The sequence below is a fragment of the Stigmatopora argus genome, unplaced genomic scaffold, assembly GCF_051989625.1.
Source record: "Stigmatopora argus isolate UIUO_Sarg unplaced genomic scaffold, RoL_Sarg_1.0 HiC_scaffold_28, whole genome shotgun sequence".
In the NCBI taxonomy this organism is placed as follows: Eukaryota; Metazoa; Chordata; class Actinopteri; order Syngnathiformes; family Syngnathidae; genus Stigmatopora; species Stigmatopora argus.
The window spans coordinates 467423-490305 of NW_027520042.1; positions in this window are offsets into that span (position 1 = coordinate 467423).

Here is a 22883-nt window from a genome sequence, read left to right on the forward strand (position 1 = left end):
AATAGTGCCCAAATTGGGGTAAATTGCGTAAAAATAGTGGTTGCATTGTAACTGGTCCTGGGTGGTTCTGGTTGGTCCATTTACCCTGAAATTGTGTCTCATATGAGGGGAGATGTATATTGACCATAATGTATAAAATAATCTTCCAGGGTGGTTGTGAAGTAAAGTTATGCCACAATCAATGTGCCTAATATGGGCACTTTTATGACAACGAGTGCTTGTGTTGGAACTGGTCCTGAGTGGTTCTGGTTGGTCCATTTACCCTGAAATTGTGTCTCATATGAGGGGAGATGTATATTGACCATTTTCTATAAAATAATCTTCCAGGGAGGTTCTGGGTGGATGTTAGGCAAGAATAAGTGCCCAAATTGGGGTAAATTGCGTCAAAAATAGTGGTTGTCTTGGAACTGGTCTTGGGTGGTTCTGGTTGGTCCATTTACCCTGAAGTTTTGTCTCATATGAGGGTAGATGTATATTGACCATTTTGTATAAAATAATCTTCCAGGGATGCTGTGAAGTAAAGTTATGCCACAATCAATGTGCCTAATATGGGCACTTTTATGACAACGAGTGCTTGTGTTGGAACTGGTCCTGAGTGGTTCTGGTTGGTCCATTTACCCTGAAATTGTGTCTCATATGAGGGGAGATGTATATTGACCATTTTCTATAAAATAATCTTCCAGGGAGGTTCTGGGTGGATGTTAGGCAAGAATAAGTGCCCAAATTGGGGTAAATTGCGTCAAAAATAGTGGTTGTCTTGGAACTGGTCTTGGGTGGTTCTGGTTGGTCCATTTACCCTGAAATTTTGTCTCATATGAGGGTTGACGTATATTGACCATTTTGTATAAAATAATCTTCCAGGGTGGTCGTGAAGTAAAGTTATGCCACAATCAATGTACCTAATATGGGCACTTTTATGACAACGAGTGCTTGTATTGGAACTGGTCCTGAGCGGTTCTGGTTGGTCCATTTACCCAGGAATTGTGTCTCATTTGTGGGTAGATGTATAATTCACAATTTTGTGTAAAATTGGTCTTCCAGGGAGGTTCTGGGGGGATGTTAGGCCAGAAATAGTGCCCAAATTGGGGTAAATTGCGTCAAAAATAGTGGTTGCATTGTAACTGGTCCTGGGTGGTTCTGGTTGGTCCATTTACCCTGAAATTTTGTCTCATATGAGGGTAGACGTATATTGACCATTTTGTATAAAATAATCTTCCAAGGATGTTGTGAAGTAAAGTTATGCCACAATCAATGTACCTAATATGGGCACTTTTATGACAACGAGTGCTTGTGTTGGAACTGGTCCTGAGTGGTTCTGGTTGGTCCATTTACCCTGAAATTGTGTCTCATATGAGGGGAGATGTATATTGACCATTTTCTATAAAATAGTCTTCCAGGGAGGTTCTGGGTGGATGTTAGGCAAGAATAAGTGCCCAAATTGGGGTAAATTGCGTCAAAAATAGTGGTTGTCTTGGAACTGGTCTTGGGTGGTTTTGGTTGGTCCATTTACCCTTAAATTTTGTCTCATATGAGGGTAGACTTTTATTGACCATTTTGTATAAAAAAATCTTCCAGGGTGGTCGTGAAGTAAAGTTATGCCACAATCAATATACCTAATATGGGCACTTTTATGACAACGAGTGCTTGTTTTGGAACTGGTCCTGAGCGGTTCTGGTTGGTCCATTTACCCGGGAATTGTGTCTCATTTGTGGGTAGATGTATAATTCACAATTTTGTGTAAAATTGGTCTTCCAGGGAGGTTCTGGGGGGATGTTAGGCCAGAAATAGTGCCCAAATTGGGGTAAATTGCGTAAAAATAGTGGTTGCATTGTAACTGGTCCTGGGTGGTTCTGGTTAGTCCATTTACCCTGAAATTGTGTGTCATATGAGGGGAGATGTATATTGACCATAATGTATAAAATATTCTTCCAGGGTGGTTGTGAAGTAAAGTTATGCCACAATCAATGTGCCTAATATGGGCACTTTTATGACAACGAGTGCTTGTGTTGGAACTGGTCCTGAGTGGTTCTGGTTGGTCCATTTACCCTGAAATTGTGTCTCATATGAGGGGAGATGTATATTGACCATTTTCTATAAAATAATCTTCCAGGGAGGTTCTGGGTGGATGTTAGGCAAGAATAAGTGCCAAAATTGGGGTAAATTGCGTCAAAAATAGTGGTTGTCTTGGAACTGGTCTTGGGTGGTTCTGGTTGGTCCATTTACCCTGAAATTTTGTCTCATATGAGGGTAGATGTATATTGACCATTTTGTATAAAATAATCTTCCAGGGATGCTGTGAAGTAAAGTTATGCCACAATCAATGTGCCTAATATGGGCACTTTTATGACAACGAGTGCTTGTGTTGGAACTGGTCCTGAGTGGTTCTGGTTGGTCCATTTACCCTGAAATTGTGTCTCATATGAGGGGAGATGTATATTGACCATTTTCTATAAAATAATCTTCCAGGGAGGTTCTGGGTGGATGTTAGGCAAGAATAAGTGCCCAAATTGGGGTAAATTGCGTCAAAAATAGTGGTTGTCTTGGAACTTGTCTTGGGTGGTTCTGGTTGGTCCATTTACCCTGAAATTTTGTCTCATTTGTGGGTAGATGTATAATTCACAATTTTGTGTAAAATTGGTCTTCCAGGGAGGATCTGGGGGGATGTTAGGCCAGAAATAGTGCCCAAATTGGGGTAAATTGCGTCAAAAATAGTGGTTGCATTGTAACTGGTCCTGGGTGGTTCTGGTTGGTCCATTTACCCTGAAATTGTGTCTCATATGAGGGGAGATGTATATTGACCATAATGTATAAAATAATCTTCCAGGGTGGTTGTGAAGTAAAGTTATGCCACAATCAATGTGCCTAATATGGGCACTTTTATGACAACGAGTGCTTGTGTTGGAACTGGTCCTGAGTGGTTCTGGTTGGTCCATTTACCCTGAAATTTTGTCTCATATGAGGGGAGATGTATATTGACCATTTTCTAAAAAAAAATCTTCCAAGGATGTTGTGAAGTAAAGTTATGCCACAATCAATGTGCCTAATATGGGCACTTTTATGACAACGAGTGCTTGTGTTGGAACTGGTCCTGAGTGGTTCTGGTTGGTCCATTTACCCTGAAATTGTGTCTCATATGAAGAGAGATGTATATTGACCTTTTTCTATAAAATAATCTTCCAGGGAGGTTCTGGGTGGATGTTAGGCAAGAATAAGTGCCCAAATTGGGGTAAATTGCGTCAAAAATAGTGGTTGTGTTGGAACTTGTCTTGGGTGGTTCTGGTTGGTCCATTTACCCTGAAATTGTGTCTCATATGAGGGTAGACGTATATTGACCATTTTGTATAAAATAATCTTCCAGGGTGGTCGTGAAGTAAAGTTATGCCACAATCAATGTACCTAATATGGGCACTTTTATGACAACGAGTGCTTGTATTGGAACTGGTCCTGAGCGGTTCTGGTTGGTCCATTGACCCGGGAATTGTGTCTCATTTGTGGGTAGATGTATAATTCACAATTTTTTGTAAAATTGGTCTTCCAGGGAGGTTCTAGGGGGATGTTAGGCCAGAAATAGTGCCCAAATTGGGGTAAATTGCGTCAAAAATAGTGGTTGCATTGTAACTGGTCCTGGGTGGTTCTGGTTGGTCCATTTGCCCGGAAATTTTGTCTCATATGAGGGTAGACGTATATTGACCATTTTGTATAAAATAATCTTCCAAGGATGTTGTGAAGTAAAGTTATGCCACAATCAATGTACCTAATATGGGCACTTTTATGACAACGAGTGCTTGTATTGGAACTGGTCCTGGGTGGTTCTGGTTGGTCCATTTACCCAGGAATTGTGTCTAATTTGTGGGTAGATGTATTATTGACAAATTTGTGTAAAATTAGTCTTCCAGGGAGGTTCTGGAGGGATGTTAGGCCAGAAATAGTGCCCAAATTGGGGTAAATTTCGTTAAAAATAGTGGTTGCATTGGAACTGGTCTTGGGTGGTTCTGGTTGGTCCATTTACCCTGAAATTTTGTCTCATATGAGGGTAGATGTATATTGAACATTTTGTATAAAATAATCTTCCAGGGATGCTGTGAAGTAAAGTTATGCCACAATCAATGTGCCTAATATGGGCACTTTTATGACAACGAGTGCTTGTGTTGGAACTGGTCCTGAGTGGTTCTGGTTGGTCCATTTACCCTGAAATTGTGTCTCATATGAGGGGAGATGTATATTGACCATTTTCTATAAAATAGTCTTCCAGGGAGGTTCTGGGTGGATGTTAGGCAAGAATAAGTGCCCAAATTGGGGTAAATTGCGTCAAAAATAGTGGTTGTCTTGGAACTGGTCTTGGGTGGTTCTGGTTGGTCCATTTACCCTTAAATTTTGTCTCATATGAGGGTAGACTTTTATTGACCATTTTGTATAAAATAATCTTCCAGGGTGGTCGTGAAGTAAAGTTATGCCACAATCAATGTACCTAATATGGGCACTTTTATGACAACGAGTGCTTGTATTGGAACTGGTCCTGAGCGGTTCTGGTTGGTCCATTTACCCGGGAATTGTGTCTCATTTGTGGGTAGATGTATAATTCACAATTTTGTGTAAAATTGGTCTTCCAGGGAGGTTCTGGGGGGATGTTAGGCCAGAAATAGTGCCCAAATTGGGGTAAATTGCGTAAAAATAGTGGTTGCATTGTAACTGGTCCTGGGTGGTTCTGGTTGGTCCATTTACCCTGAAATTGTGTCTCATATGAGGGGAGATGTATATTGACCATAACGTATAAAATAATCTTCCAGGGTGGTTGTGAAGTAAAGTTATGCCACAATCAATGTGCCTAATATGGGCACTTTTATGACAACGAGTGCTTGTGTTGGAACTGGTCCTGAGTGGTTGTGGTTGGTCCATTTACCCTGAAATTGTGTCTCATATGAGGGGAGATGTATATTGACCATTTTCTATAAAATAATCTTCCAGGGAGGTTCTGGGTGGATGTTAGGCAAGAATATGTGCCCAAATTGGGGTAAATTGCGTCAAAAATAGTGGTTGTCTTGGAACTGGTCTTGGGTGGTTCTGGTTGGTCCATTTACCCTGAAATTTTGTCTCATATGAGGGGAGATGTATATTGACCATTCTGTATAAAATAATCTTCCAGGGTGGTTGTGAAGTAAAGTTATGCCACAATCAATGTGCCTAATATGGGCACTTTTATGACAACGAGTGCTTGTGTTGGAACTGGTCCTGAGTGGTTCTGGTTAGTCCATTTACCCTGAAATTGTGTCTCATATGAGGGGAGATGTATATTGACCATTTTCTATAAAATAATCTTCCAGGGAGGTTCTGGGTGGATGTTAGGCAAGAATAAGTGCCCAAATTGGGGTAAATTGCGTCAAAAATAGTGGTTGTCTTGGAACTTGTCTTGGGTGGTTCTGGTTGGTCCATTTACCCTGAAATTGTGTCTCATATGAGGGTAGATGTATATTGACCATTTTGTATAAAATAATCTTCCAAGGATGTTGTGAAGTAAAGTTATGCCACAATCAATGTACCTAATATGGGCACTTTTATGACAACGAGTGCTTGTATTGGAACTGGTCCTGGGTGGTTCTGGTTGGTCCATTTACCCAGGAATTGTGTCTTATTTGTGGGTAGATGTATTATTGACAAATTTGTGTAAAATTAGTCTTCCAGGGAGGTTCTGGAGGGATGTTAGGCCAGAAATAGTGCCCAAATTGGGGTAAATTTCGTTAAAAATAGTGGTTGCATTGGAACTGGTCTTGGGTGGTTCTGGTTGGTCCATTTACCCTGAAATTTTGTCTCATATGAGGGTAGATGTATATTGACCATTTTGTATAAAATAATCTTCCAGGGATGCTGTGAAGTAAAGTTATGCCACAATCAATGTGCCTAATATGGGCACTTTTATGACAACGAGTGCTTGTGTTGGAACTGGTCCTGAGTGGTTCTGGTTGGTCCATTTACCCTGAAATTGTGTCTCATATGAGGGGAGATGTATATTGACCATTTTCTATAAAATAGTCTTCCAGGGAGGTTCTGGGTGGATTTTAGGCAAGAATAAGTGCCCAAATTGGGGTAAATTGCGTCAAAAATAGTGGTTGTCTTGGAACTGGTCTTGGGTGGTTCTGGTTGGTCCATTTACCCTGAAATTTTGTTTCTTATGAGGGTAGACGTTTATTGACCATTTTGTATAAAATAATCTTCCAGGGTGGTCGTGAAGTAAAGTTATGCCACAATCAATGTACCTAATATGGGCACTTTTATGACAACGAGTGCTTGTATTGGAACTGGTCCTGAGCGGTTCTGGTTGGTCCATTTACCCAGGAATTGTGTCTCATTTGTGGGTAGATGTATAATTCACAATTTTGTGTAAAATTGGTCTTCCAGGGAGGTTCTGGGGGGATGTTAGGCCAGAAATAGTGCCCAAATTGGGGTAAATTGCGTCAAAAATAGTGGTTGCATTGTAACTGGTCCTGGGTGGTTCTGGTTGGTCCATTTACCCTGAAATTGTGTCTCATATGAGGGGAGATGTATATTGACCATAATGTATAAAATAATCTTCCAGGGTGGTTGTGAAGTAAAGTTATGCCACAATCAATGTGCCTAATATGGGCACTTTTATGACAACGAGTGCTTGTATTGGAACTGGTCCTGGGCGATTCTGGTTGGTCCATTTACCCAGGAATTGTGTCTGAATTGTGGGTAGATGTATTATTGACAATTTTGTGTAAAATTAGTCTTCCAGGGAGGTTCTGGAGGGATGTTAGGCCAGAAATAGTGCCCAAATTGGGGTAAATTGCGTCAAAAATAGTGGTTGCATTGTAACTGGTCCTGGGTGGTTCTGGTTGGTCCATTTACCCTGAAATTGTGTCTCATATGAGGGGAGATGTATATTGACCATTCTGTATAAAATGATCTTCCAGGGTGGTTGTCAAGTAAAGTTATGCCACAATCAATGTGCCTAATATGGGCACTTTTATGACAACGAGTGCTTGTGTTGGAACTGGTCCTGAGTGGTTCTGGTTGGTCCATTTACCCTGAAATTGTGTCTCATATGAGGGGAGATGTATATTGACCATTTTCTATAAAATATTCTTCCAGGGAGGTTCTGGGTGGATGTTAGGCAAGAATAAGTGCCCAAATTGGGGTAAATTGTGTCAAAAATAGTGGTTGTCTTGGAACTTGTCTTGGGTGGTTCTGGTTGGTCCATTTACCCTGAAATTGTGTCTCATTTGAGGGGAGATGTATATTGACCATAATATATAAAATAATCTTCCAGGGTGGTTGTGAAGTAAAGTTATGCCACAATCAATGTGCCTAATATGGGCACTTTTATGACAACGAGTGCTTGTGTTGGAACTGGTCCTGAGTGGTTCTGGTTGGTCCATTTACCCTGAAATTGTGTCTCATATGAGGGGAGATGTATATTGACCATTTTCTATAAAATAATCTTCCAGGGAGGTTCTGGGTGGATGTTAGGCAAGAATAAGTGCCCAAATTGGGGTAAATTGCGTCAAAAATAGTGGTTGTCTTGGAACTGGTCTTGGGTGGTTCTGGTTGGTCCATTTACCCTGAAATTTTGTCTCATATGAGGGTAGACGTATATTGACCATTTTGTATAAAATAATCTTCCAGGGATGCTGTGAAGTAAAGTTATGCCACAATCAATGTAACTAATATGGGCACTTTTATGACAACGAGTGCTTGTATTGGAACTGGTCCTGGGTGGTTCTGGTTGGTCCATTTACCCAGGAATTGTGTCTTATTTGTGGGTAGATGTATTATTGACAATTTTGTGTAAAATTAGTCTTCCAGGGAGGTTCTGGAGGGATGTTAGGCCAGAAATAGTGCCCAAATTGGGGTAAATTTCGTTAAAAAATAGTGGTTGCATTGGAACTGGTCTTGGGTGGTTCTGGTTGGTCCATTTACCCTGAAATTTTGTCTCATATGAGGGTAGATGTATATTGACCATTTTGTATAAAATAATCTTCCAGGGATGCTGTGAAGTAAAGTTATGCCACAATCAATGTGCCTAATATGGGCACTTTTATGACAACGAGTGCTTGTGTTGGAACTGGTCCTGAGTGGTTCTGGTTGGTCCATTTACCCTGAAATTGTGTCTCATATGAGGGGAGATGTATATTGACCATTTTCTATAAAATAATCTTCCAGGGAGGTTCTGGGTGGATGTTAGGCAAGAATAAGTGCCCAAATTGGGGTAAATTGCGTCAAAAATAGTGGTTGTCTTGGAACTTGTCTTGGGTGGTTCTGGTTGGTCCATTTACCCTGAAATTTTGTCTCATATGAGGGGAGATGTATATTGACCATAATGTATAAAATAATCTTCCAGGGTGGTTGTGAAGTAAAGTTATGCCACAATCAATGTGCCTAATATGGGCACTTTTATGACAACGAGTGCTTGTGTTGGAACTGGTCCTGAGTGGTTCTGGTTGGTCCATTTACCCTGAAATTGTGTCTCATATGAGGTGAGATGTATATTGACCATTTTCTATAAAATAATCTTCCAGGGAGGTTCTGGGTGGATGTTAGGCAAGAATAAGTGCCCAAATTGGGGTAAATTGCGTCAAAAATAGTGGTTGTCTTGGAACTGGTCCTGGGTGGTTCTGGTTGGTCCATTTACCCTGAAATTTTGTCTCATATGAGGGGAGATGTATATTGACCATTCTGTATAAAATAATCTTCCAGGGTGGTTGTGAAGTAAAGTTATGCCACAATCAATGTGCCTAATATGGGCACTTTTATGACAACGAGTGCTTGTGTTGGAACTGGTCCTGAGTGGTTCTGGTTAGTCCATTTACCCTGAAATTGTGTCTCATATGAGGGGAGATGTATATTGACCATTTTCTATAAAATAATCTTCCAGGGAGGTTCTGGGTGGATGTTAGGCAAGAATAAGTGCCCAAATTGGGGTAAATTGCGTCAAAAAAAGTGGTTGTCTTGGAACTTGTCTTGGGTGGTTCTGGTTGGTCCATTTACCCTGAAATTTTGTCTCATATGAGGGGAGATGTATATTGACCATTCTGTATAAAATAATCTTCCAGGGTGGTTGTGAAGTAAAGTTATGCCACAATCAATGTGCCTAATATGGGCACTTTTATGACAACGAGTGCTTGTGTTGGAACTGGTCCTGAGTGGTTCTGGTTAGTCAATTTACCCTGAAATTGTGTCTCATATGAGAGGAGATGTATATTGACCATTTTCTATAAAATAATCTTCCAGGGAGGTTCTGGGTGGATGTTAGGCAAGAATAAGTGCCCAAATTGGGGTAAATTGCGTCAAAAATAGTGGTTGTCTTGGAACTTGTCTTGGGTGGTTCTGGTTGGTCCATTTACCCTGAAATTTTGTCTCATTTGTGGGTAGATGTATAATTCACAATTTTGTGTAAAATTGGTCTTCCAGGGAGGATCTGGGGGGATGTTAGGCCAGAAATAGTGCCCAAATTGGGGTAAATTGCGTCAAAAATAGTGGTTGCATTGTAACTGGTCCTGGGTGGTTCTGGTTGGTCCATTTACCCTGAAATTGTGTCTCATATGAGGGGAGATGTATATTGACCATAATGTATAAAATAATCTTCCAGGGTGGTTGTGAAGTAAAGTTATGCCACAATCAATGTGCCTAATATGGGCACTTTTATGACAACGAGTGCTTGTGTTGGAACTGGTCCTGAGTGGTTCTGGTTGGTCCATTTACCCTGAAATTTTGTCTCATATGAGGGGAGATGTATATTGACCATTTTCTAAAAAAAAATCTTCCAAGGATGTTGTGAAGTAAAGTTATGCCACAATCAATGTGCCTAATATGGGCACTTTTATGACAACGAGTGCTTGTGTTGGAACTGGTCCTGAGTGGTTCTGGTTGGTCCATTTACCCTGAAATTGTGTCTCATATGAAGAGAGATGTATATTGACCTTTTTCTATAAAATAATCTTCCAGGGAGGTTCTGGGTGGATGTTAGGCAAGAATAAGTGCCCAAATTGGGGTAAATTGCGTCAAAAATAGTGGTTGTGTTGGAACTTGTCTTGGGTGGTTCTGGTTGGTCCATTTACCCTGAAATTGTGTCTCATATGAGGGTAGACGTATATTGACCATTTTGTATAAAATAATCTTCCAGGGTGGTCGTGAAGTAAAGTTATGCCACAATCAATGTACCTAATATGGGCACTTTTATGACAACGAGTGCTTGTATTGGAACTGGTCCTGAGCGGTTCTGGTTGGTCCATTGACCCGGGAATTGTGTCTCATTTGTGGGTAGATGTATAATTCACAATTTTGTGTAAAATTGGTCTTCCAGGGAGGTTCTAGGGGGATGTTAGGCCAGAAATAGTGCCCAAATTGGAGTAAATTGCGTCAAAAATAGTGGTTGCATTGTAACTGGTCCTGGGTGGTTCTGGTTGGTCCATTTACCCTGAAATTTTGTCTCATATGAGGGTAGACGTATATTGACCATTTTGTATAAAATAATCTTCCAAGGATGTTGTGAAGTAAAGTTATGCCACAATCAATGTACCTAATATGGGCACTTTTATGACAACGAGTGCTTGTATTGGAACTGGTCCTGGGTGGTTCTGGTTGGTCCATTTACCCAGGAATTGTGTCTAATTTGTGGGTAGATGTATTATTGACAAATTTGTGTAAAATTAGTCTTCCAGGGAGGTTCTGGAGGGATGTTAGGCCAGAAATAGTGCCCAAATTGGGGTAAATTTCGTTAAAAATAGTGGTTGCATTGGAACTGGTCTTGGGTGGTTCTGGTTGGTCCATTTACCCTGAAATTTTGTCTCATATGAGGGTAGATGTATATTGAACATTTTGTATAAAATAATCTTCCAGGGATGCTGTGAAGTAAAGTTATGCCACAATCAATGTGCCTAATATGGGCACTTTTATGACAACGAGTGCTTGTGTTGGAACTGGTCCTGAGTGGTTCTGGTTGGTCCATTTACCCTGAAATTGTGTCTCATATGAGGGGAGATGTATATTGACCATTTTCTATAAAATAGTCTTCCAGGGAGGTTCTGGGTGGATGTTAGGCAAGAATAAGTGCCCAAATTGGGGTAAATTGCGTCAAAAATAGTGGTTGTCTTGGAACTGGTCTTGGGTGGTTCTGGTTGGTCCATTTACCCTTAAATTTTGTCTCATATGAGGGTAGACTTTTATTGACCATTTTGTATAAAATAATCTTCCAGGGTGGTCGTGAAGTAAAGTTATGCCACAATCAATGTACCTAATATGGGCACTTTTATGACAACGAGTGCTTGTATTGGAACTGGTCCTGAGCGGTTCTGGTTGGTCCATTTACCCGGGAATTGTGTCTCATTTGTGGGTAGATGTATAATTCACAATTTTGTGTAAAATTGGTCTTCCAGGGAGGTTCTGGGGGGATGTTAGGCCAGAAATAGTGCCCAAATTGGGGTAAATTGCGTAAAAATAGTGGTTGCATTGTAACTGGTCCTGGGTGGTTCTGGTTGGTCCATTTACCCTGAAATTGTGTCTCATATGAGGGGAGATGTATATTGACCATAACGTATAAAATAATCTTCCAGGGTGGTTGTGAAGTAAAGTTATGCCACAATCAATGTGCCTAATATGGGCACTTTTATGACAACGAGTGCTTGTGTTGGAACTGGTCCTGAGTGGTTGTGGTTGGTCCATTTACCCTGAAATTGTGTCTCATATGAGGGGAGATGTATATTGACCATTTTCTATAAAATATTCTTCCAGGGAGGTTCTGGGTGGATGTTAGGCAAGAATATGTGCCCAAATTGGGGTAAATTGCGTCAAAAATAGTGGTTGTCTTGGAACTGGTCTTGGGTGGTTCTGGTTGGTCCATTTACCCTGAAGTTTTGTCTCATATGAGGGTAGATGTATATTGACCATTTTGTATAAAATAATCTTCCAGGGATGCTGTGAAGTAAAGTTATGCCACAATCAATGTGCCTAATATGGGCACTTTTATGACAACGAGTGCTTGTGTTGGAACTGGTCCTGAGTGGTTCTAGTTGGTCCATTTACCCTGAAATTGTGTCTCCTATGAGGGGAGATTTATATTGACCATTTTCTATAAAATAATCTTCCAGGGAGGTTCTGGGTGGATGTTAGGCAAGAATAAGTGCCCAAATTGGGGTAAATTGCGTCAAAAATAGTGGTTGTCTTGGAACTTGTCTTAGGTGGTTCTGGTTGGTCCATTTACCCTGAAATTTTGTCTCATATGAGGGGAGATGTATATTGACCATTCTGTATAAAATAATCTTCCAGGGTGGTTGTGAAGTAAAGTTATGCCACAATCAATGTGCCTAATATGGGCACTTTTATGACAACGAGTGCTTGTGTTGGAACTGGTCCTGAGTGGTTCTGGTTAGTCCATTTACCCTGAAATTTTGTCTCATATGAGGGGAGATGTATATTGACCATTTTCTAAAAAAAAATCTTCCAAGGATGTTGTGAAGTAAAGTTATGCCACAATCAATGTGCCTAATATGGGCACTTTTATGACAACGAGTGCTTGTGTTGGAACTGGTCCTGAGTGGTTCTGGTTGGTCCATTTACCCTGAAATTGTGTCTCATATGAAGAGAGATGTATATTGACCTTTTTCTATAAAATAATCTTCCAGGGATGTTCTGGGTGGATGTTAGGCAAGAATAAGTGCCCAAATTGGGGTAAATTGCGTCAAAAATAGTGGTTGTGTTGGAACTTGTCTTGGGTGGTTCTGGTTGGTCCATTTACCCTGAAATTGTGTCTCATATGAGGGTAGACGTATATTGACCATTTTGTATAAAATAATCTTCCAGGGTGGTCGTGAAGTAAAGTTATGCCACAATCAATGTACCTAATATGGGCACTTTTATGACAACGAGTGCTTGTATTGGAACTGGTCCTGAGCGGTTCTGGTTGGTCCATTGACCCGGGAATTGTGTCTCATTTGTGGGTAGATGTATAATTCACAATTTTGTGTAAAATTGGTCTTCCAGGGAGGTTCTAGGGGGATGTTAGGCCAGAAATAGTGCCCAAATTGGGGTAAATTGCGTCAAAAATAGTGGTTGCATTGTAACTGGTCCTGGGTGGTTCTGGTTGGTCCATTTACCCTGAAATTTTGTCTCATATGAGGGTAGACGTATATTGACCATTTTGTATAAAATAATCTTCCAAGGATGTTGTGAAGTAAAGTTATGCCACAATCAATGTACCTAATATGGGCACTTTTATGACAACGAGTGCTTGTATTGGAACTGGTCCTGGGTGGTTCTGGTTGGTCCATTTACCCAGGAATTGTGTCTAATTTGTGGGTAGATGTATTATTGACAAATTTGTGTAAAATTAGTCTTCCAGGGAGGTTCTGGAGGGATGTTAGGCCAGAAATAGTGCCCAAATTGGGGTAAATTTCGTTAAAAATAGTGGTTGCATTGGAACTGGTCTTGGGTGGTTCTGGTTGGTCCATTTACCCTGAAATTTTGTCTCATATGAGGGTAGATGTATTTCGAACATTTTGTATAAAATAATCTTCCAGGGATGCTGTGAAGTAAAGTTATGCCACAATCAATGTGCCTAATATGGGCACTTTTATGACAACGAGTGCTTGTGTTGGAACTGGTCCTGAGTGGTTCTGGTTGGTCCATTTACCCTGAAATTGTGTCTCATATGAGGGGAGATGTATATTGACCATTTTCTATAAAATAGTCTTCCAGGGAGGTTCTGGGTGGATGTTAGGCAAGAATAAGTGCCCAAATTGGGGTAAATTGCGTCAAAAATAGTGGTTGTCTTGGAACTGGTCTTGGGTGGTTCTGGTTGGTCCATTTACCCTTAAATTTTGTCTCATATGAGGGTAGACTTTTATTGACCATTTTGTATAAAATAATCTTCCAGGGTGGTCGTGAAGTAAAGTTATGCCACAATCAATGTACCTAATATGGGCACTTTTATGACAACGAGTGCTTGTATTGGAACTGGTCCTGAGCGGTTCTGGTTGGTCCATTTACCCGGGAATTGTGTCTCATTTGTGGGTAGATGTATAATTCACAATTTTGTGTAAAATTGGTCTTCCAGGGAGGTTCTGGGGGGATGTTAGGCCAGAAATAGTGCCCAAATTGGGGTAAATTGCGTAAAAATAGTGGTTGCATTGTAACTGGTCCTGGGTGGTTCTGGTTGGTCCATTTACCCTGAAATTGTGTCTCATATGAGGGGAGATGTATATTGACCATAACGTATAAAATAATCTTCCAGGGTGGTCGTGAAGTAAAGTTATGCCACAATCAATGTACCTAATATGGGCACTTTTATGACAACGAGTGCTTGTATTGGAACTGGTCCTGAGCGGTTCTGGTTGGTCCATTGACCCGGGAATTGTGTCTCATTTGTGGGTAGATGTATAATTCACAATTTTGTGTAAAATTGGTCTTCCAGGGAGGTTCTAGGGGGATGTTAGGCCAGAAATAGTGCCCAAATTGGGGTAAATTGCGTCAAAAATAGTGGTTGCATTGTAACTGGTCCTGGGTGGTTCTGGTTGGTCCATTTACCCTGAAATTTTGTCTCATATTAGGGTAGACGTATATTGACCATTTTGTATAAAATAATCTTCCAAGGATGTTGTGAAGTAAAGTTATGCCACAATCAATGTACCTAATATGGGCACTTTTATGACAACGAGTGCTTGTATTGGAACTGGTCCTGGGTGGTTCTGGTTGGTCCATTTACCCAGGAATTGTGTCTAATTTGTGGGTAGATGTATTATTGACAAATTTGTGTAAAATTAGTCTTCCAGGGAGGTTCTGGAGGGATGTTAGGCCAGAAATAGTGCCCAAATTGGGGTAAATTTCGTTAAAAATAGTGGTTGCATTGGAACTGGTCTTGGGTGGTTCTGGTTGGTCCATTTACCCTGAAATTTTGTCTCATATGAGGGTAGATGTATATTGAACATTTTGTATAAAATAATCTTCCAGGGATGCTGTGAAGTAAAGTTATGCCACAATCAATGTGCCTAATATGGGCACTTTTATGACAACGAGTGCTTGTGTTGGAACTGGTCCTGAGTGGTTCTGGTTGGTCCATTTACCCTGAAATTGTGTCTCATATGAGGGGAGATGTATATTGACCATTTTCTATAAAATAGTCTTCCAGGGAGGTTCTGGGTGGATGTTAGGCAAGAATAAGTGCCCAAATTGGGGTAAATTGCGTCAAAAATAGTGGTTGTCTTGGAACTGGTCTTGGGTGGTTCTGGTTGGTCCATTTACCCTTAAATTTTGTCTCATATGAGGGTAGACTTTTATTGACCATTTTGTATAAAATAATCTTCCAGGGTGGTCGTGAAGTAAAGTTATGCCACAATCAATGTACCTAATATGGGCACTTTTATGACAACGAGTGCTTGTATTGGAACTGGTCCTGAGCGGTTCTGGTTGGTCCATTTACCCGGGAATTGTGTCTCATTTGTGGGTAGATGTATAATTCACAATTTTGTGTAAAATTGGTCTTCCAGGGAGGTTCTGGGGGGATGTTAGGCCAGAAATAGTGCCCAAATTGGGGTAAATTGCGTAAAAATAGTGGTTGCATTGTAACTGGTCCTGGGTGGTTCTGGTTGGTCCATTTACCCTGAAATTGTGTCTCATATGAGGGGAGATGTATATTGACCATAACGTATAAAATAATCTTCCAGGGTGGTTGTGAAGTAAAGTTATGCCACAATCAATGTGCCTAATATGGGCACTTTTATGACAACGAGTGCTTGTGTTGGAACTGGTCCTGAGTGGTTGTGGTTGGTCCATTTACCCTGAAATTGTGTCTCATATGAGGGGAGATGTATATTGACCATTTTCTATAAAATATTCTTCCAGGGAGGTTCTGGGTGGATGTTAGGCAAGAATATGTGCCCAAATTGGGGTAAATTGCGTCAAAAATAGTGGTTGTCTTGGAACTGGTCTTGGGTGGTTCTGGTTGGTCCATTTACCCTGAAGTTTTGTCTCATATGAGGGTAGATGTATATTGACCATTTTGTATAAAATAATCTTCCAGGGATGCTGTGAAGTAAAGTTATGCCACAATCAATGTGCCTAATATGGGCACTTTTATGACAACGAGTGCTTGTGTTGGAACTGGTCCTGAGTGGTTCTAGTTGGTCCATTTACCCTGAAATTGTGTCTCCTATGAGGGGAGATTTATATTGACCATTTTCTATAAAATAATCTTCCAGGGAGGTTCTGGGTGGATGTTAGGCAAGAATAAGTGCCCAAATTGGGGTAAATTGCGTCAAAAATAGTGGTTGTCTTGGAACTTGTCTTAGGTGGTTCTGGTTGGTCCATTTACCCTGAAATTTTGTCTCATATGAGGGGAGATGTATATTGACCATTCTGTATAAAATAATCTTCCAGGGTGGTTGTGAAGTAAAGTTATGCCACAATCAATGTGCCTAATATGGGCACTTTTATGACAACGAGTGCTTGTGTTGGAACTGGTCCTGAGTGGTTCTGGTTAGTCCATTTACCCTGAAATTGTGTCTCATATGAGGGGAGATGTATATTGACCATTTTCTATAAAATAATCTTCCAGGGAGGTTCTGGGTGGATGTTAGGCAAGAATAAGTGCCCAAATTGGGGTAAATTGCGTCAAAAATAGTGGTTGTCTTGGAACTTGTCTTGGGTGGTTCTGGTTGGTCCATTTACCCTGAAATTGTGTCTCATATGAGGGTAGATGTATATTGACCATTTTGTATAAAATAATCTTCCAAGGATGTTGTGAAGTAAAGTTATGCCACAATCAATGTACCTAATATGGGCACTTTTATGACAACGAGTGCTTGTATTGGAACTGGTCCTGGGTGGTTCTGGTTGGTCCATTTACCCAGGAATTGTGTCTTATTTGTGGGTAGATGTATTATTGACAAATTTGTGTAAAATTAGTCTTCCAGGGAGGTTCTGGAGGGATGTTAGGCCAGAAATAGTGCCCAAATTGGGGTAAATTTCGTTAAAAATAGTGGTTGCATTGGAACTGGTCTTGGGTGGTTCTGGTTGGTCCATTTACCCTGAAATTTTGTCTCATATGAGGGTAGATGTATATTGACCATTTTGTATAAAATAATCTTCCAGGGATGCTGTGAAGTAAAGTTATGCCACAATCAATGTGCCTAATATGGGCACTTTTATGACAACGAGTGCTTGTGTTGGAACTGGTCCTGAGTGGTTCTGGTTGGTCCATTTACCCTGAAATTGTGTCTCATATGAGGGGAGATGTATATTGACCATTTTCTATAAAATAGTCTTCCAGGGAGGTTCTGGGTGGATTTTAGGCAAGAATAAGTGCCCAAATTGGGGTAAATTGCGTCAAAAATAGTGGTTGTCTTGGAACTGGTCTTGGGTGGTTCTGGTTGGTCCATTTACCCTGAAATTGTGTCTCATATGAGGGGAGATGTATATTGACCATAATGTATAAAATAATCTTCCAGGGTGGTTGTGAAGTAAAGTTATGCCACAATCAATGTGCCTAATATGGGCACTTTTATGACAACGAGTGCTTGTATTGGAACTGGTCCTGGGTGGTTCTGGTTGGTCCATTTACCCTGAAGTTTTGTCTCATATGAGGGTAGATGTATATTGACCATTTTGTATAAAATAATCTTACAGGGATGCTGTGAAGTAAAGTTATGCCACAATCAATGTGCCTAATATGGGCACTTTTATGACAACGAGTGCTTGTGTTGGAACTGGTCCTGAGTGGTTCTAGTTGGTCCATTTACCCTGAAATTGTGTCTCCTATGAGGGGAGATTTATATTGACCATTTTCTATAAAATAATCTTCCAGGGACGTTCTGGGTGGATGTTAGGCAAGAATAAGTGCCCAAATTGGGGTAAATTGCGTCAAAAATAGTGGTTGTCTTGGAACTTGTCTTAGGTGGTTCTGGTTGGTCCATTTACCCTGAAATTTTGTCTCATATGAGGGGAGATGTATATTGACCATTCTGTATAAAATAATCTTCCAGGGTGGTTGTGAAGTAAAGTTATGCCACAATCAATGTGCCTAATATGGGCACTTTTATGACAACGAGTGCTTGTGTTGGAACTGGTCCTGAGTGGTTCTGGTTAGTCCATTTACCCTGAAATTTTGTCTCATATGAGGGGAGATGTATATTGACCATTTTCTAAAAAAAAATCTTCCAAGGATGTTGTGAAGTAAAGTTATGCCACAATCAATGTGCCTAATATGGGCACTTTTATGACAACGAGTGCTTGTGTTGGAACTGGTCCTGAGTGGTTCTGGTTGGTCCATTTACCCTGAAATTGTGTCTCATATGAAGAGAGATGTATATTGACCTTTTTCTATAAAATAATCTTCCAGGGAGGTTCTGGGTGGATGTTAGGCAAGAATAAGTGCCCAAATTGGGGTAAATTGCGTCAAAAATAGTGATTGTGTTGGAACTTGTCTTGGGTGGTTCTGGTTGGTCCATTTACCCTGAAATTGTGTCTCATATGAGGGTAGACGTATATTGACCATTTTGTATAAAATAATCTTCCAGGGTGGTCGTGAAGTAAAGTTATGCCACAATCAATGTACCTAATATGGGCACTTTTATGACAACGAGTGCTTGTATTGGAACTGGTCCTGAGCGGTTCTGGTTGGTCCATTGACCCGGGAATTGTGTCTCATTTGTGGGTAGATGTATAATTCACAATTTTGTGTAAAATTGGTCTTCCAGGGAGGTTCTAGGGGGATGTTAGGCCAGAAATAGTGCCCAAATTGGGGTAAATTGCGTCAAAAATAGTGGTTGCATTGTAACTGGTCCTGGGTGGTTCTGGTTGGTCCATTTACCCTGAAATTTTGTCTCATATTAGGGTAGACGTATATTGACCATTTTGTATAAAATAATCTTCCAAGGATGTTGTGAAGTAAAGTTATGCCACAATCAATGTACCTAATATGGGCACTTTTATGACAACGAGTGCTTGTATTGGAACTGGTCCTGGGTGGTTCTGGTTGGTCCATTTACCCAGGAATTGTGTCTAATTTGTGGGTAGATGTATTATTGACAAATTTGTGTAAAATTAGTCTTCCAGGGAGGTTCTGGAGGGATGTTAGGCCAGAAATAGTGCCCAAATTGGGGTAAATTTCGTTAAAAATAGTGGTTGCATTGGAACTGGTCTTGGGTGGTTCTGGTTGGTCCATTTACCCTGAAATTTTGTCTCATATGAGGGTAGATGTATATTGAACATTTTGTATAAAATAATCTTCCAGGGATGCTGTGAAGTAAAGTTATGCCACAATCAATGTGCCTAATATGGGCACTTTTATGACAACGAGTGCTTGTGTTGGAACTGGTCCTGAGTGGTTCTGGTTGGTCCATTTACCCTGAAATTGTGTCTCATATGAGGGGAGATGTATATTGACCATTTTCTATAAAATAGTCTTCCAGGGAGGTTCTGGGTGGATGTTAGGCAAGAATAAGTGCCCAAATTGGGGTAAATTGCGTCAAAAATAGTGGTTGTCTTGGAACTGGTCTTGGGTGGTTCTGGTTGGTCCATTTACCCTTAAATTTTGTCTCATATGAGGGTAGACTTTTATTGACCATTTTGTATAAAATAATCTTCCAGGGTGGTCGTGAAGTAAAGTTATGCCACAATCAATGTACCTAATATGGGCACTTTTATGACAACGAGTGCTTGTATTGGAACTGGTCCTGAGCGGTTCTGGTTGGTCCATTTACCCGGGAATTGTGTCTCATTTGTGGGTAGATGTATAATTCACAATTTTGTGTAAAATTGGTCTTCCAGGGAGGTTCTGGGGGGATGTTAGGCCAGAAATAGTGCCCAAATTGGGGTAAATTGCGTAAAAATAGTGGTTGCATTGTAACTGGTCCTGGGTGGTTCTGGTTGGTCCATTTACCCTGAAATTGTGTCTCATATGAGGGGAGATGTATATTGACCATAACGTATAAAATAATCTTCCAGGGTGGTTGTGAAGTAAAGTTATGCCACAATCAATGTGCCTAATATGGGCACTTTTATGACAACGAGTGCTTGTGTTGGAACTGGTCCTGAGTGGTTGTGGTTGGTCCATTTACCCTGAAATTGTGTCTCATATGAGGGGAGATGTATATTGACCATTTTCTATAAAATATTCTTCCAGGGAGGTTCTGGGTGGATGTTAGGCAAGAATATGTGCCCAAATTGGGGTAAATTGCGTCAAAAATAGTGGTTGTCTTGGAACTGGTCTTGGGTGGTTCTGGTTGGTCCATTTACCCTGAAGTTTTGTCTCATATGAGGGTAGATGTATATTGACCATTTTGTATAAAATAATCTTCCAGGGATGCTGTGAAGTAAAGTTATGCCACAATCAATGTGCCTAATATGGGCACTTTTATGACAACGAGTGCTTGTGTTGGAACTGGTCCTGAGTGGTTCTAGTTGGTCCATTTACCCTGAAATTGTGTCTCCTATGAGGGGAGATTTATATTGACCATTTTCTATAAAATAATCTTCCAGGGAGGTTCTGGGTGGATGTTAGGCAAGAATAAGTGCCCAAATTGGGGTAAATTGCGTCAAAAATAGTGGTTGTCTTGGAACTTGTCTTAGGTGGTTCTGGTTGGTCCATTTACCCTGAAATTTTGTCTCATATGAGGGGAGATGTATATTGACCATTCTGTATAAAATAATCTTCCAGGGTGGTTGTGAAGTAAAGTTATGCCACAATCAATGTGCCTAATATGGGCACTTTTATGACAACGAGTGCTTGTGTTGGAACTGGTCCTGAGTGGTTCTGGTTAGTCCATTTACCCTGAAATTGTGTCTCATATGAGGGGAGATGTATATTGACCATTTTCTATAAAATAATCTTCCAGGGAGGTTCTGGGTGGATGTTAGGCAAGAATAAGTGCCCAAATTGGGGTAAATTGCGTCAAAAATAGTGGTTGTCTTGGAACTTGTCTTGGGTGGTTCTGGTTGGTCCATTTACCCTGAAATTGTGTCTCATATGAGGGTAGATGTATATTGACCATTTTGTATAAAATAATCTTCCAAGGATGTTGTGAAGTAAAGTTATGCCACAATCAATGTACCTAATATGGGCACTTTTATGACAACGAGTGCTTGTATTGGAACTGGTCCTGGGTGGTTCTGGTTGGTCCATTTACCCAGGAATTGTGTCTTATTTGTGGGTAGATGTATTATTGACAAATTTGTGTAAAATTAGTCTTCCAGGGAGGTTCTGGAGGGATGTTAGGCCAGAAATAGTGCCCAAATTGGGGTAAATTTCGTTAAAAATAGTGGTTGCATTGTAACTGGTCCTGGGTGGTTCTGGTTGGTCCATTTACCCTGAAATTTTGTCTCATATGAGGGTAGACGTATATTGACCATTTTGTATAAAATAATCTTCCAAGGATGTTGTGAAGTAAAGTTATGCCGCAATCAATGTACCTAATATGGGCACTTTTATGACAACGAGTGCTTGTATTGGAACTGGTCCTGGGTGGTTCTGGTTGGTCCATTTACCCAGGAATTGTGTCTTATTTGTGGGTAGATGTATTATTGACAAATTTGTGTAAAATTAGTCTTCCAGGGAGGTTCTGGAGGGATGTTAGGCCAGAAATAGTGCCCAAATTGGGGTAAATTTCGTTAAAAATAGTGGTTGCATTGGAACTGGTCTTGGGTGGTTCTGGTTGGTCCATTTACCCTGAAATTTTGTCTCATATGAGGGTAGATGTATATTGACCATTTTGTATAAAATAATCTTCCAGGGATGCTGTGAAGTAAAGTTATGCCACAATCAATGTGCCTAATATGGGCACTTTTATGACAACGAGTGCTTGTGTTGGAACTGGTCCTGAGTGGTTCTGGTTGGTCCATTTACCCTGAAATTGTGTCTCATATGAGGGGAGATGTATATTGACCATTTTCTATAAAATAATCTTCCAGGGAGGTTCTGGGTGGATGTTAGGCAAGAATAAGTGCCCAAATTGGGGTAAATTGCGTCAAAAATAGTGGTTGTCTTGGAACTGGTCTTGGGTGGTTCTGGTTGGTCCATTTATCCTGAAGTTTTGTCTCATATGAGGGTAGATGTATATTGACCATTTTGTATAAAATAATCTTCCAGGGATGCTGTGAAGTAAAGTTATGCCACAATCAATGTGCCTAATATGGGCACTTTTATAACAACGAGTGCTTGTGTTGGAACTGGTCCTGAGTGGTTCTGGTTGGTCCATTTACCCTGAAATTGTGTCTCATATGAGGGGAGATGTATATTGACCATTTTCTATAAAATAATCTTCCAGGGAGGTTCTGGGTGGATGTTAGGCAAGAATAAGTGCCCAAATTGGGGTAAATTGCGTCAAAAATAGTGGTTGTCTTGGAACTGGTCTTGGGTGGTTCTGGTTGGTCCATTTACCCTGAAATTTTGTCTCATATGAGGGTTGACGTATATTGACCATTTTGTATAAAATAATCTTCCAGGGTGGTCGTGAAGTAAAGTTATGCCACAATCAATGTACCTAATATGGGCACTTTTATGACAACGAGTGCTTGTATTGGAACTGGTCCTGAGCGGTTCTGGTTGGTCCATTTACCCGGGAATTGTGTCTTATTTGTGGGTAGATGTATTATTGACAAATTTGTGTAAAATTAGTCTTCCAGGGAGGTTCTGGGGGGATGTTAGGCCAGAAATAGTGCCCAAATTGGGGTAAATTTCGTTAAAAATAGTGGTTGCATTGGAACTGGTCTTGGGTGGTTCTGGTTGGTCCATTTACCCTGAAATTTTGTCTCATATGAGGGTAGATGTATATTGACCATTTTGTATAAAATAATCTTCCAGGGATGCTGTGAAGTAAAGTTATGCCACAATCAATGTGCCTAATATGGGCACTTTTATGACAACGAGTGCTTGTGTTGGA